Genomic DNA, 13,369 nt, shown 5'->3' with positions numbered 1-13,369 from the left:
TATACATGGTCACTGTTTCTTTGGTATGTTGCACTTTTACCAACTAACTCAAACTTTTTTTAATGACTGATTATGGATGATTTAGGTGGCCATTGTCACAATATATAAGCAGCCATGTGTTTATAATTGGTTTTAATTAGCTACCGAGGTAAGCCCTTCATGAACGATTCCTTGTTGCGCATGCGCACTCGGCTCGGTCGTGATGGCTACAGGTGAGACAGGTAACAAAATATCTTTAGTTTAACTTTTGTTTTTTAAATGTATCCTAAAGTAAATGACAGGAATGTTTCCCTGTTTGAGAGCAACCACTCAACGCACTGTGCTAGTGAACAGCTAACCACTTAAAATACAACTCTAGTGGTTTAATCACTGGAGGACAGATGCAGACAGAAGTAGTAAAACACTGAACTAAAAATGAAAAGTAGTTTATTTAATTTGAGTACCAGTGACAAACAGTAAACTGCAGGTGTGAAATGAGTTGTAATTGATAATAATTAGCCTCAGAATAAACAGCAGATAATGCACACCGCGCACACACACACACACAAGCTTTTCTCCAGTACTTCTTTGATTCAAGAAGTGCTAACAATGTATGTGAGAATTCATGGTAATGAGTCAACATGCTACCCAACAGTGTGGCTTATTGGTGTGTTTTTAATAATTTATTGGCAACAATGGAGGTCTGTGATAGAAAGGAAGAAGATATATCAGGCTTTGGATACACAGACAATACTTGTTAGTCGGATCAGTTTATCGTTTGTTTCAGTATTTTAGACAGAATCAAAAATCACCAGACTAACAGTCTTACAGGTTTGTATTTAAATTGCCAGCAATCTAAGTTGTAGTCACCATGAACACACCCACCCTTTATTAAGATGGCTGCACACAACAGACTTGAGGCCAATCTGGGTACTGAAATTGATCGGGCTAATCTTCACTTCACACCAGAGAGAGTGGGAGCAGATGATGAAAGGTGACCCATGATCTTTGCTGGATGTGTGTGTGTGTGTGTGTGTCTGTATTTTATGTCAAAGCAAAGCACAAAGGGGTCAGGTTCATCTATCAAAACAACACTTGTTACCAGGGTACACACACAGATAAAAAAAAAATGTGTCCATGCTTTGAGGACATTAAAACCTGCTGTTATCTTCTCTAACACACACTTACGCACTCTACGATATAAACACACACAGACACCAACCAGGACGGTGTAACTAATCATCTCAGTGATCAGTATCTTCACAGCCAAGTTTTTTTTTCATCCTAAAAATGTCACTTTGCAATGTTTTTTTTTTCTTTACTTGAACCCATTTTAGATGTGTTTTATTATTTAGAGTGTAGCTTAGCTTCAGGGCCCCCAGACATTTATTCTATTTGAGCGGCAGGAGCTGTCAGGTATTGTTCAAAGGACAATTTGAATATGAGACTCCTACTGTGTTTGCAGATACAGTGGTTGCACTTCATGTTTTATTTTGCTGTGGAATTTGCGGAAGTATGAAATGAGAATTTTTATGCAGCAACCCTTATGTGGTGATGATTTTATGTATTTATAGTATGTGTGACGTGTGAAGAGAGGCTCCCCCTCTAGTTACACAGCACCACAGTAAATATAACATAACACAAGGTCTGGACATGGCCTCGACATGAAAAGTTAATAACATGCCTACCCTGTCTGAGTTTCCAGCTGAGGTAGATAATCAGTTGCAGCAGCAGCAGACAGACAGACAGGAACAGCAGTAGGCCGAACAACCACAGAGGAACAAAGCTGTCTGTGTCTGTGTCTGTCTGGGTGATGGTCTGTCGAAGGAGCAGAGCCAGATCCGCCCATGGGCCGCTCAGCACCTCCATGCTGCTCCTGCATGGGAGAAGGTAAATAGAGAGGAGAGAAGACAGGATTAATGTTACAATATGATACCTGACTGAGACATGATCAGATAACTACAAAGGACAAGACAAAACAAATAGGCACCAAGATTAAAACAGGCCTAAAAATTATTGAAAACTTCTATGTGACACTTGTTTTAATAGCACGTAAGATACTGTATTTTAAAGTGAGGGAAGTCCTACCTACATGTTGAAGTACAGCAGTTTAAAAGGTCAGTAGGGTTGGAGTAAATCCTTTTAGTAAAGTAAACTACAAAGAATTTATAATAATATACTGTAGAAAGAGCTTACTAAGTTAAACACATAACACATCTTTTTTTTAAATGTGGTATTTTAAGGAATGCATTTTAATAAATGTGATGTTACTATGTGGTTTTCCATGTATGAAACATATTGTGATGTTGATTTTTATCGTGATATTCACTTCAACCCAATCATCCAGCCCTATTTCAAACAGCAAGTCAATTTTTGAGGACACAGTGCTGTAATAGTGGTTGTTGTAGTGTTTGTTAATGGTAAAGTCATAGCTTAACTTGTGAGCTAGTGCATGTGTGCCAATTCATACACATGTATAAATACAAAGAAATGAACAATAATAAAAATAAAGATTTCTTTATACAAGCCACCAAAGTTAAAAATATTATAAAAAGAGTATATGCAGAGAAATATTAATATAGAAAACACAAAAAGAATCACACTGGTGCAGGTTCCCACAACAATTACCAGGAAACTATTTATTAACACATGCAGCATCATATCATTAGTATATTATTATAAGATCTACTTACAGTTTTCAGGTTCCACACAAAGGCAGGTTTGAATGGGTGTAGGTGGAAGTGAGTTGCAGATGGCTGCCAGATATTATCAGTGAGCTAATACATCCATGTCCTGACAGTTGTCCTTAATGATGTGAAGTTGTCTCCAGTAGCCAGGATTTGAGGGGAGGTCAAAGGTGACGTTTTGGCAATGGCAGTCACATAACTTTAAAGAGTTAGAAGTTCGATTTTAAAATTCAGACAGTGTCACATCAGGTTTCACTGCAGAGCTTAGTGAGATAATCCACAGAATAGTTCCACAGAAGGAAAAGCTGGTCCAGAGGTAAAAGTTGTGGCGTTATTGCTGTCTCTTTTTTTATATCTGTGTATATCTGTCTGTCTAGGTTTTCTTGTTATCCCCGTCTCTCTCTCTTTCTCTCTCGGTAGGAATACCACCTCTGTTGTTGTTGACGGTGTGAACTTTGTTCTGTTCCAGCAGTTGAACCTTGTGATTGCTAAGAAGATTAGCTATACTGGCCAGGCCTATGTGTATGTGAGTATGTGTGTGTGTGAGATACAGTACAATATGGAGTGTAGGGTTTCTACATGTCTCCTCAAAACATGAAAATGGGGAAAAACTTTTTTTCATGTTTTTGCGTGTGTTTCTGTGTGTCTATATGTATGCATCGGTGCCTGGAGTAATGTTTTGATCATTGGACCTTAGACCTTTGTACTCACTGTCATAAAACACACACTACTCAGTGACACACACGCTTTCTTCAGCTGCTCCCTCTCTGATTGGAAAGAGGTTTCTAATTCGTCTTATCTCCTTTCTTTTGTCCATTCTCTCTCAGACACTGTTACCATTTTGATTGCCGGCAGTATTGATTACTTTAAAATGGAACTGACAGCATCAACCTTGACTGTATTGTTACAACAAAGTGAGGGGAGACAACAGTCAGTTTACAACTGGAGATTAAATACAGACTGTAGTGAAACACCCCCTGTTGGAAGGACACACACGTCTTTGTTTTTAGTTTGGTAAACACATAATCTCTATGAACAGATATCTGCATACGAATGCAGAATCTGTAGGCAAGGGACAAGATGTTGGTATCGGAAGCTTTCTGATTCCTGTTTGATTGTAGTCTGAGTTGTACTGACCAATCACATTTGAGTGGGCTTTGATTGCATGCAGGTAAACAGTCTGCGTGGAGAGCAAAAGAGGTGACACACATTGGCTGAAATGTAATCTAATAAGTACTGGACAGATCACGTCACAACTTAGCTTTTTATTTGCTTTTTAAAAATGTGCTGCGTTCATATGCATCTCAAGTTGCTAACTGGACTGCATACAACGACTGACACACAAAAGAGTAAGCCTTGGCCCAGATATCCATTATCTGTTATCCAGATATTTGCTGGCTACTCCGGAGGATTGGCTGTTAAACTGTCTTCAGATTATAGCCGATTGATAAACACTCGACCTTGAAGGTGGATGACAATATTATTAATGCATGCAGAGATATGGGAGCTTTAAATGTTACACCCCCCCAACTACATTAACAGATTTTTTTGGACACTTGGTGAACATAAACTAACATGGTTAGCTATAGTTGCTTATTTACTCATCTTACAGACATGGAGCAGGATTCATTTGGAGTCTCTTTTCTGGCCACCTGACAAATGTTCGGCCAGTATCCTATTATGTTTTTAATCTCCACCAACTCATGAGGGAAATATCTGGCTCTTCAGCTGCTACGTGCTCCAATTCTCTGTAGTGTTGTCACCATGAGCTCTTTACATTACACATAGTCAATTGAGCTGGCTTTAAGTTAAGTTTATGAACAGTGATGTAAAATTCAGCTGTATCTTGTTTTAATATCTGTATCTTAAAGAGTTTTGTTTTTTATCTTCTTTAAAGAAGCTAAGCACCCCACTGCTCAGATCAAAATGTAGCCAAAAGTCTCTTGACACTGACACACTACTGGTTTAACCAGACGTTAACACCTGCTGTTTTATTTGACCACATCTTGAAAAGCTAACAAGCTGGCATTAAACCAAAAGCAGGTTGTGTCGGCTCTAAAGTCCCGGGGAACATCAGGAGACAGTTGATTGTGGCAGCAAACACATGTTTGTTCTCACTTGGAAAAGCAGCAAGTAAGAACAAAGGGTGCAGTCTGACACCCGCTTTCTCAGATCTCAGCATCAGTACTCTTTCTCGTCAAGTGAAGGCTCATTTAAACACACCAGTACTCCTGTCTCATGGGAGAGAAAGCAGGCTTTGGGTGATAAAATCACGAGCGTAATTTGGCTCCGGCCAGTGAGAGGTGCTGGCAAATTGAGCGATGCTGTCATCAACATCAGTAGAATCGATTTGCTTTGTTGTTTCTCTGATTGATCAGGAGATAATGGGCTTATTTTGGGAGAAGTGTTGTTGGTGTGTTTCGTTTATTTGCCTGAGTGATTGTTTTCTGATTGACTGGGGCACACTGGAGCTATTTCTAGAGAATTCACACACACGCGCTCTCTGTGCAGAAGGCTATGCATGTGTGTTTGTTTGTAAATGTAGAAGTTCTGTATGTTTTCAAAGAAATAATTAACTGGTACACAGTATTTGTGTGTGTGTGTGTGTGTGTGTGTGTGTCCGCTCTTTTATTGATCAGTTTTCTGAAGGCTTGTGAGAGAAAGACAGAGGCGTGTTTGAAGTTGGAACACAAGGAGTTTTTGGTGTTTTTATGTATCGGTTTGATAAGATTTGTGTATTTAGTTTACTTTATATTCCTAAATGGCATGTTAAATTAAATCAATAGAGCGAGAAAGTAAAGACGGAGAAAAAGAATGAGAAATACACAAAGAAGACAAGATGTGCCGCTGTTTATTATTTATTATACACGACTTTTGAAACATTTAAGTGGCTCTTGTGGAAAGACTACGTGAGACTCTGGTTTAAAATCTCCTCTTAGCAGCTATAACTCTGGCTAAATGTTTCCTCCAGATCCGATTAGATTGCTGCCCTGATGGATCGTTGTGCCAAGTCTGGGACAAACAACAAAATTGTGTAAAAAAAAAAAAAAAAAAAAAAAAAAAGGGAAAAAGGATTGTTTTTGGGTTTCTTTCCAGTACCAGTATTTCTGTCAGGCTAACAAGCCCTTGCTTTCTCTCTCATTATCTCTAATTTTCTCATGTGTTCTCTTGCTGTCAAAGCATTCACGGATATTTGTTAGAATTACAGAAAAAGCACCAAACCGGACCAAACTCGTATCAATTATTTATTGTTAAACTTTTGCAGAACAAGGTGAATCAATAGAAGCAGACAGGAAGCGGCTGCATTAGGGTGTGTTGGGGAGGGGTTAGGGTTTTGGCATAGTGTTGAAGAGGTGGGTAGTCTTGGGAGAGAGTTTCTCCTCAGCGTTCAACTCAACAGTTTTTGGGATTTTCTCAGGCTTTTATCCCACCAAACTCTGATGTCAGCTTCCTGTATTTCTCCTCAGTTGTTCATGTTTTTGTTGCCACTGCTGAATCAGAAATTCTCCCTCGTCTTTTTGTCTGTCTGCTGGTACGGTTATGAGGCAGCATCCACTCTGATACGTGTGTGTGTGTGTATGTCTGTGTGTTTGTTTTATCCAGTGTGTGGGTGGGTGATTGTCTGTGTGTCGTCAATACTGTGGGAACGGATCCTGCGTTATATTGATTGTACAGTGTGATGAAACCAACTCAACTCCTTCTCTTGTCTCTTTCTCGTGGTACCAAGGCTGTCTAATTGGTAGGAAACACAAATAAATTCCACTCTTGTCTAACAAGTAAAGGAAATGTCCTTGTTGCACATACATACAACCCTAATTCTATTTTATTTTCTTTATATCTTGTGTTTTTCTATTTCATTTTGGTATTTAATTTTTTTTTTTTCTTTCTTATCTGCTGTGTTCTATCTGGAGCTGCTGTAACGAGTTCCCCAGTGTGGGATCAATAAAGTCTATCTTATCTTATCTTATCTTATCTTATCTTATCATGTCTGTCATATGATGAAACCATTCATAATCCTTTCTGACCTGGGTTACATTAGATGTTTGTTTGTGCGTTTGGAAATGTTTTTTGTTTGTGATATGTAGCTTGAATCTGTTTAATAGATATATCTACAATGCTGTTTAATCATGTGGGGAATATCACATTTCTATCTCCCATAGGACGTGCAACACTGTTATCTTCTCTCTTCACAATGTCTTCTTTATTATAGGAAAAGTATGTTTCTAACCCTCTGTACTATCTGTAACTGATGAAGAGCTTTGACTCAAAACATTCAAATGTAATAAAGACGATATTTTAATAAAAATTCCTTTGGGAGATAGAAATCACGGTAAAAAAATGTTTGCATGTGTTTTTCCTTTTCTTTAGAAATGTTAGGTTTTCCTTTTACAGACTCCAGCCGCCAGTAATTATCATTTACTTGCAGACGGCGACAATACGCTACAGGAAAAGTCATGGGTTTCAGCTTGAAAGTGCAAATAAATTCCTTGTTTAGTAGCTTAAGTAATGTTTGCCCTTAGCTATTATTCCAGTAAGTAGTGTAGTCATTAAGCATTTCCTTTAAGAATCAAGTATTTATTTATCATGACACAGCAGTAGAACAGTTTATGCTTGAAAATGGCAGAGGTGCGTTGTTTTGGTTAGCAGTCTGTCTGTCTTACTGTCTGTCTTTCAATCCATTTGTTTATTCTACTATTGAGCTGGAATAAACAATTAATTGATTGATTAGTCAGTTGACAGGAAAGTAATCAGTAACTATTGATTATTAATTATTTTCAAGCAAAAATGTAAAACATTGGTTCCAGCGTCTGTTGTGAGGAAATCTGTTTTTAATGTTGTCGTGAATTAAAGCTTTGAGCTTTGGACTGTTGGTCAGACAAAACAAACCAAATGGGCATTTTTACTGTTTTTGAAAAAAATAATTTGCCAGATTAATCAGTAATGACTAATTATTAGTTGTCAGCCTTTATTCATCCATCCATCCATTCACCCATCCATCCATTGTATCTGACTGTATCATTTGTATGTATATATCTGAACTGTATGTATACACTAAACATACCGTAGAAATAGACACAATAAAAAAATGTTTTACACTTATACATTTTTGACCTTGAATGACCTCTCTATTATCCATGTATCTTTTCTTTTTAGTTGTGACTGAATCCGTTTCCTAAATTCACTTATCCTAATTCATTTACATCTCTTAACTCAGTATGATCTGTTTTCATAAGAGGAGTGTCTCCAGGCTCTTTGCCTTGTCCTGGTTAATGTCCTCTGCTGTATTTTTGTCTTTGATTGTGTGTATGCCTCACATGGATTTGACGTCATGCTTGAGCAGCTATAGCTTGTGTTGTTGGTTTCATTGGGTAGGTGTTATAATCAATCATCTGTCTGGTTATAATGTATAATACCTTCTATTACAGTCCATTGTTAAAAGGTGAGGGGAGACTTCTCTCTCACTACTTATCTTGTAATTAGCTCACACAGTTGGCAGGAGGATGTTCAGGCACAGACCACCCGCAAGGAGAAGACAGGCTCCTGGATGGTCTATGATACATCCGGACAGAAACAGACTGGTGAAGCACAGTTACAGAGAACACATGTCTTGTAGTGCATTAATGCTCAGTAGAAAACATCAGCCATAAAAATGATGTTATGATATATGGAGTGATGTAAAAATGGAAATCAAAAGCAAGGGATTTCCAGGAACATGGAAACTTGTTCTGATATGACGGGAAGGAACAGGTTCTTTCACAGCAGCACACAGTGTTCACATATTATTACTAATCAACATTCATGTGAATTTTCTCTAACAAGCTGCAGTCAGGCTGTCACTACAGTCTCACCATGTGTGTATGTGTGTGTGTGTGTGTACATGCTGGGAGATGGACCTGGTACAGAGTATGATGATGACAGAAATGAACTAGAAAAGATCATGTTAATTGCCTTTTTTTCAATCATAAATGAATGTCTGCCTATTGTTTTGTTTATGTGCCTTGGGGTGTTTGTGTGTGTGTGTTTGTGTGTGTGTGTGTGAATGTGTGCGCAGGCTTCAAGAAATCAGCTCCAACTTTCTCTCTCTCTCTCTCTTGTTTTCTTGCCAGTTGTCATAGCAACCTCTTGGCCTTTTTAGCATAAGTTACATTGGGGGTCGCCGATGATGCTCATTGCCATAGTTACTGGGGCTTTGTTAATGAGATGTGGTGCTTCCAGCATTATGTAAGATGTGTGACAATATAAATTTGATTTTTGCAAGTCACTGAGCAGGATTTAAGATTCTTGCACCAATTAGGTGAAGTGCCTTGATTTCTCAGGTTTTTAATGTCCTGGTTTAGTCAAAAACAAACAAAATTTGATTCTCCAGAAAATATCCTGCACCACTATATATATATACATACATATATATTATAATGTAAAATCCAATATACTTCGATGGAGGGATTTTACAGTATTATTTTGTCCAATACTGTTGCTACATGTTGTCTTCACTATCGACAGTCAGTCGCCCACACTGATTAATCACTGTTTGCGTTGTCTCCATGTGTTATCTCCGTGTTACCACCAACTGTAATTGCATTTTTGAGGATGTGAACATCAGCTCTAATGTAACTACAGAGCCTTGACGTGCTCATGCATCATAATGAAACAGAGGTGACATGTGTAGATAGTGGAGATATTGCAGCTATAAAATGTATTGTACTGAGTCTTATTTCCTTGTTGTAAAACTGTCAAACTATATGCAAGAAAAGTCTTGTTATCTCAGCACGTAGAGATGGTGTTATATTCTCTCTTTACAGGACATACCCGTTGGTCTGTACAGTAATTAGACAGTTCACTGAGAAACATTAGATTTTATTGTTGGGTCATTTTGCCAGTGTTGCTACTCCTGGTGATAAAGGCCAAATTACCAAATACCTCTTTACTGTAAATTGGTGCTGGTTTGCTTCTTTTACTTAAGAGACATCATTAAGTAATCTGGACAATCGTTCTTTAATCTCCTTGTATTCAGCCTATGGTAGCTTTCTTGTTTATTTATTCTGGCACTGAAAAAGTCTCTCTCATCCCAAACTTGTTAAATCTTCCCAGGCCAAGAGATTTAAGTGCTGCAAACAGTTTAATTACGTCAATCAAGGCCTCTTTGTGCCTTTTCACCTGTCTATCTGTAGTGATCAGAATGACTAAATCTACAATGACAAATTGTTGGTTTTTTTAAGTCAAGGTCTGTAGTCTAGCATATACATTGGCTCTCTTTCTTAAAATCTCACTGAATACACAGTCTTATCCAGGCTATTTCTGCCTATAGAGAGAGCAAAAAATACGGAAGGAGAGCAAATTTCAAGTATTGGAGAGCAAAATGGAAAAAGAACATTGAGGAGAGTAAGCAGACAAAGACAAGCAGTGAGCGGAGAGTGACAGCAAGCAGAAAATCCGTACATACTGTTCATTACTGCTCGGTTGCTCTTTCTGTCTCTCTGACAGACATCCACATACTGATGCTTGAAGGTAAAGCTGGCATGAAGGAGGAGGGAGAAGAAGTAGATAATGACGGTGAGATAAGGACAAATAAAATTTAATGGTTATTAGTCTGCAGTTAGTGAGATATGAGATTGACAGGTCTGAGGGAAAGAGGGATGTAAAATGGGAAAAGGAAGAAAATTAGGAGAATCATCTCATTTATATTAATCTGTCCACGGTTGATCAATTGGTAATGGCATAGAAGAATGGTGTTCAAGGAGATTAGAGGTGCTGAGAGAGTAACAGGGAGACAAAAAAACGAGAAAGGATGGTGGGTGGAAGTGTGAGACAGAGGGAGAGGAAAAAGCGAGGGAAGTGAAGAAAGAGAGAACGGAAAACAGGCAGAAAAATCTTTGGCATTTTATCTCCCGTTAATTAAATGTATCACATTGTCAGTCAGGGAGATTGAGAGAGGGATTGACAGGGACATTGGGCGGAGACAGAGAGAGAGGAGAAGAGGCAGAAACAGTTAGAAATAATTAATCCATTAATTAAGCTGTTGTTCAGAGAGAGAGATGGATTGACAGGGACAACACAGATGAGGAATAGGGAAAGAGAGGACCAGACAGAGAGAGAGAGAGAGAGGAGAAGAGGACGAGAGAGAGAGAATGGCGACATGGTGACTAGGGGAGAACTTGCGGTGTGGGGCGGATGTTGAGGATGAGAGAGAGTGTGGAATGAAGAGACTTGAGGGAACGACATGGGGTAGCTGAGGGGTGAGGAGAGAGAAAGTGGTTGGAAGTCGGGAAAGTAGACTGGAGGGGAAGAAAAAAGGGGGAGAGTGCACTTGCATATTTCATTTCAGTGAAGCCCATTTATATTGAATTGAAGCTAAGCGAGAGAGGACAAGGTGAGGAACAAAGGTGAGGATAGAGAATAATAAAGCGGGAGGAGAGCGCGAGAGAGAGAGAGGCAAAGGGAGAGGCTGACTTAAGAAGCGGGAGAGAGGAAAAAAGTTAGCAGCCACAGCGATAATTCTTGTTTTTTTTTTTTTTTTTTTGCCGTGGCGACTGGTTTAGCATCAGGGCTGACAGCGTTGTTACAATACGAGTGGCCAAGTAGCATTCTTTATTATTGTTTACACACAAGACAGGCACACCAGGCGGGCAGGCCGTCTCATTCAGCCAATGACTCGCCTCTCTCTGTGTGTTGTTCTCGGTCGGGGTGTGCTGTGTGCTGTGTGTGTAGAGGCATTTAAACACACGCGCACACACACCACACACACACACACACACACCCTTCGTCACAGCAGAGATGAAGGTACAATTTCATAACGCAGGTTTGATCCTTTAATCTCCAGTTCCTAGACACAGATCTGCTGCTGTAATCCCTGTGATTAATTACAGATGTGGTTGAGATAAACAGTAATAATATTCTATCTGGAAATGTGAAATATTTGAAATACACAAAATTGCCCACAGCAGGGATATGGATGAGCCAGTCTCCTAAATAGATCAACAGGGGCGGATATGAAGAACAACAATTTGATTAAAAATGACTGTTTGTCTTAAAGCCTGTTAATGACATAATGCAGGACAGAAGGCATTTGTAACATGAGCACTATTTACCCACTCTCTGACTTTTCTTTATTGTTAAATGGTTATTATTACTCATGTTGCTCCAGAAAAGTCACCCAGTCTACATAATATAATTATCGGCTAAACTGAGTAGAAGAAAAAAGGAGCCACAACACATGCTCTGTAAAGGAAAAGAGCTGTTGATAAAGCAATATGGATAAAAATGCTGCTATCACAGTATATTTAATCATGACATTAATACATTCATATTTCAATTGAGGAACAATTTATAGATTAAATCATCAGATGGGAATGCTTATTTCTGGGTAATCCAGTGGATTATATACCTGACCTCATCACAGTGATGCAACAGTCTTGTAAATCCAATATTGTCATAAAGGGACATACTGGGTATAAACAGTTAACAAAAATCTCTGACAGTTGACGAGTTAATGCCGTCTGATGATATGTCATTTTGAACAATTCTACTGTCGATCCATTGTTGTGTTTATTTCATTAAAGCGGATGTTTTGGCAAAACATGATGTTTCATCAGGTCATCATAGCATGGCAGAACGTTAAACTGGCGCTCCTCCCCCTGTCATTTACTAAATCAATAAAGGGAAAAGGGAGATTTTAAAATGTTTGGTCTGCTGCAGCATACATTTCTGCTCTGTGCTTGTGTTTTTTTTCCTTCTACTGCAAATCAAATTTCCCCTCGAGGGACAATAAAGATCTGAGCTGAAATAAACTTCAGTTGGACTTTAATATGCACGTTCAAATTCTAACTATAGACAATTCAACGATGCTTCATCTCATCAGCACCCGGCTCAAAGCTCACAGCTGAGTACATACAGCTGAGGCTCAGAAAAATGGGTTTTGACTGATGGGGAGCAAAGCCTGACAATGCAGAGCCCGAGCCTGACAAACTGACAAGATGCCGACTGTACAGTGAATAAATGCCGCCTTCCCAATCACACTACCCCCTCAGGCCAGACTTTGACATCTTTGCCCCTCCAGTGGTAGTGATCTAAGAAATGTAAAGTTGTCATTTCATTTTTCATCTGTCCATCAGTTTAGTTTTCTGGGGTATAAAGACATTAAAGCCTCACAGGGTCACTGGTGTGGTCTTATTTATTTGTTTATTCAGTCAAGCATTGTATTCGGTTATGAAGTGTCACCATGAGGGCAGTAGTTGGAGGACAGAGTGCTGCATGAATGAGTGTGTATGTCCGTCGGGGATAGGGGGGCGACGAACTGTACACACAACAGTGACTCACACCGGGGAGCTGAATCAACAGTCCGGCAGTACAACCACAGTCTTGTACTGCTGCCCAGAGACGAGCAGATGATGAGCTCCAACAAGGATCAAATATTTTTCTGACACAAGCGCTTTGCCGAGGCACCTGACACCTGCGTCACCTGAAGCTCCAGTCTCTTAGAGGAGCCGAGGGAGAACACGGGGAGAGGAGGCGAAGGAAAAAAAGCTGCTACTTACAAGTCTAATGTAATATTCACGAACATTAATTTGTCTCCAAGAGGGAGAGAGCAGAGATGTGAAGGGGTGGCTTGTATCTGAAGGTTCGTCTGTTAGTTACTTTGAAATTAGAGTCGGCTGCACATGAACACAGATTCACACGCAGGCAGGCGGGAAGGGACTGGAGGGACT

This window comes from Morone saxatilis, unplaced genomic scaffold (assembly GCF_004916995.1).
Source record: "Morone saxatilis isolate NCDOM2014 unplaced genomic scaffold, NCSU_SB_2.0 Contig7, whole genome shotgun sequence".
Taxonomy (NCBI): Eukaryota; Metazoa; Chordata; class Actinopteri; family Moronidae; genus Morone; species Morone saxatilis.
Note: the sequence above shows the minus strand (reverse complement) of the source record.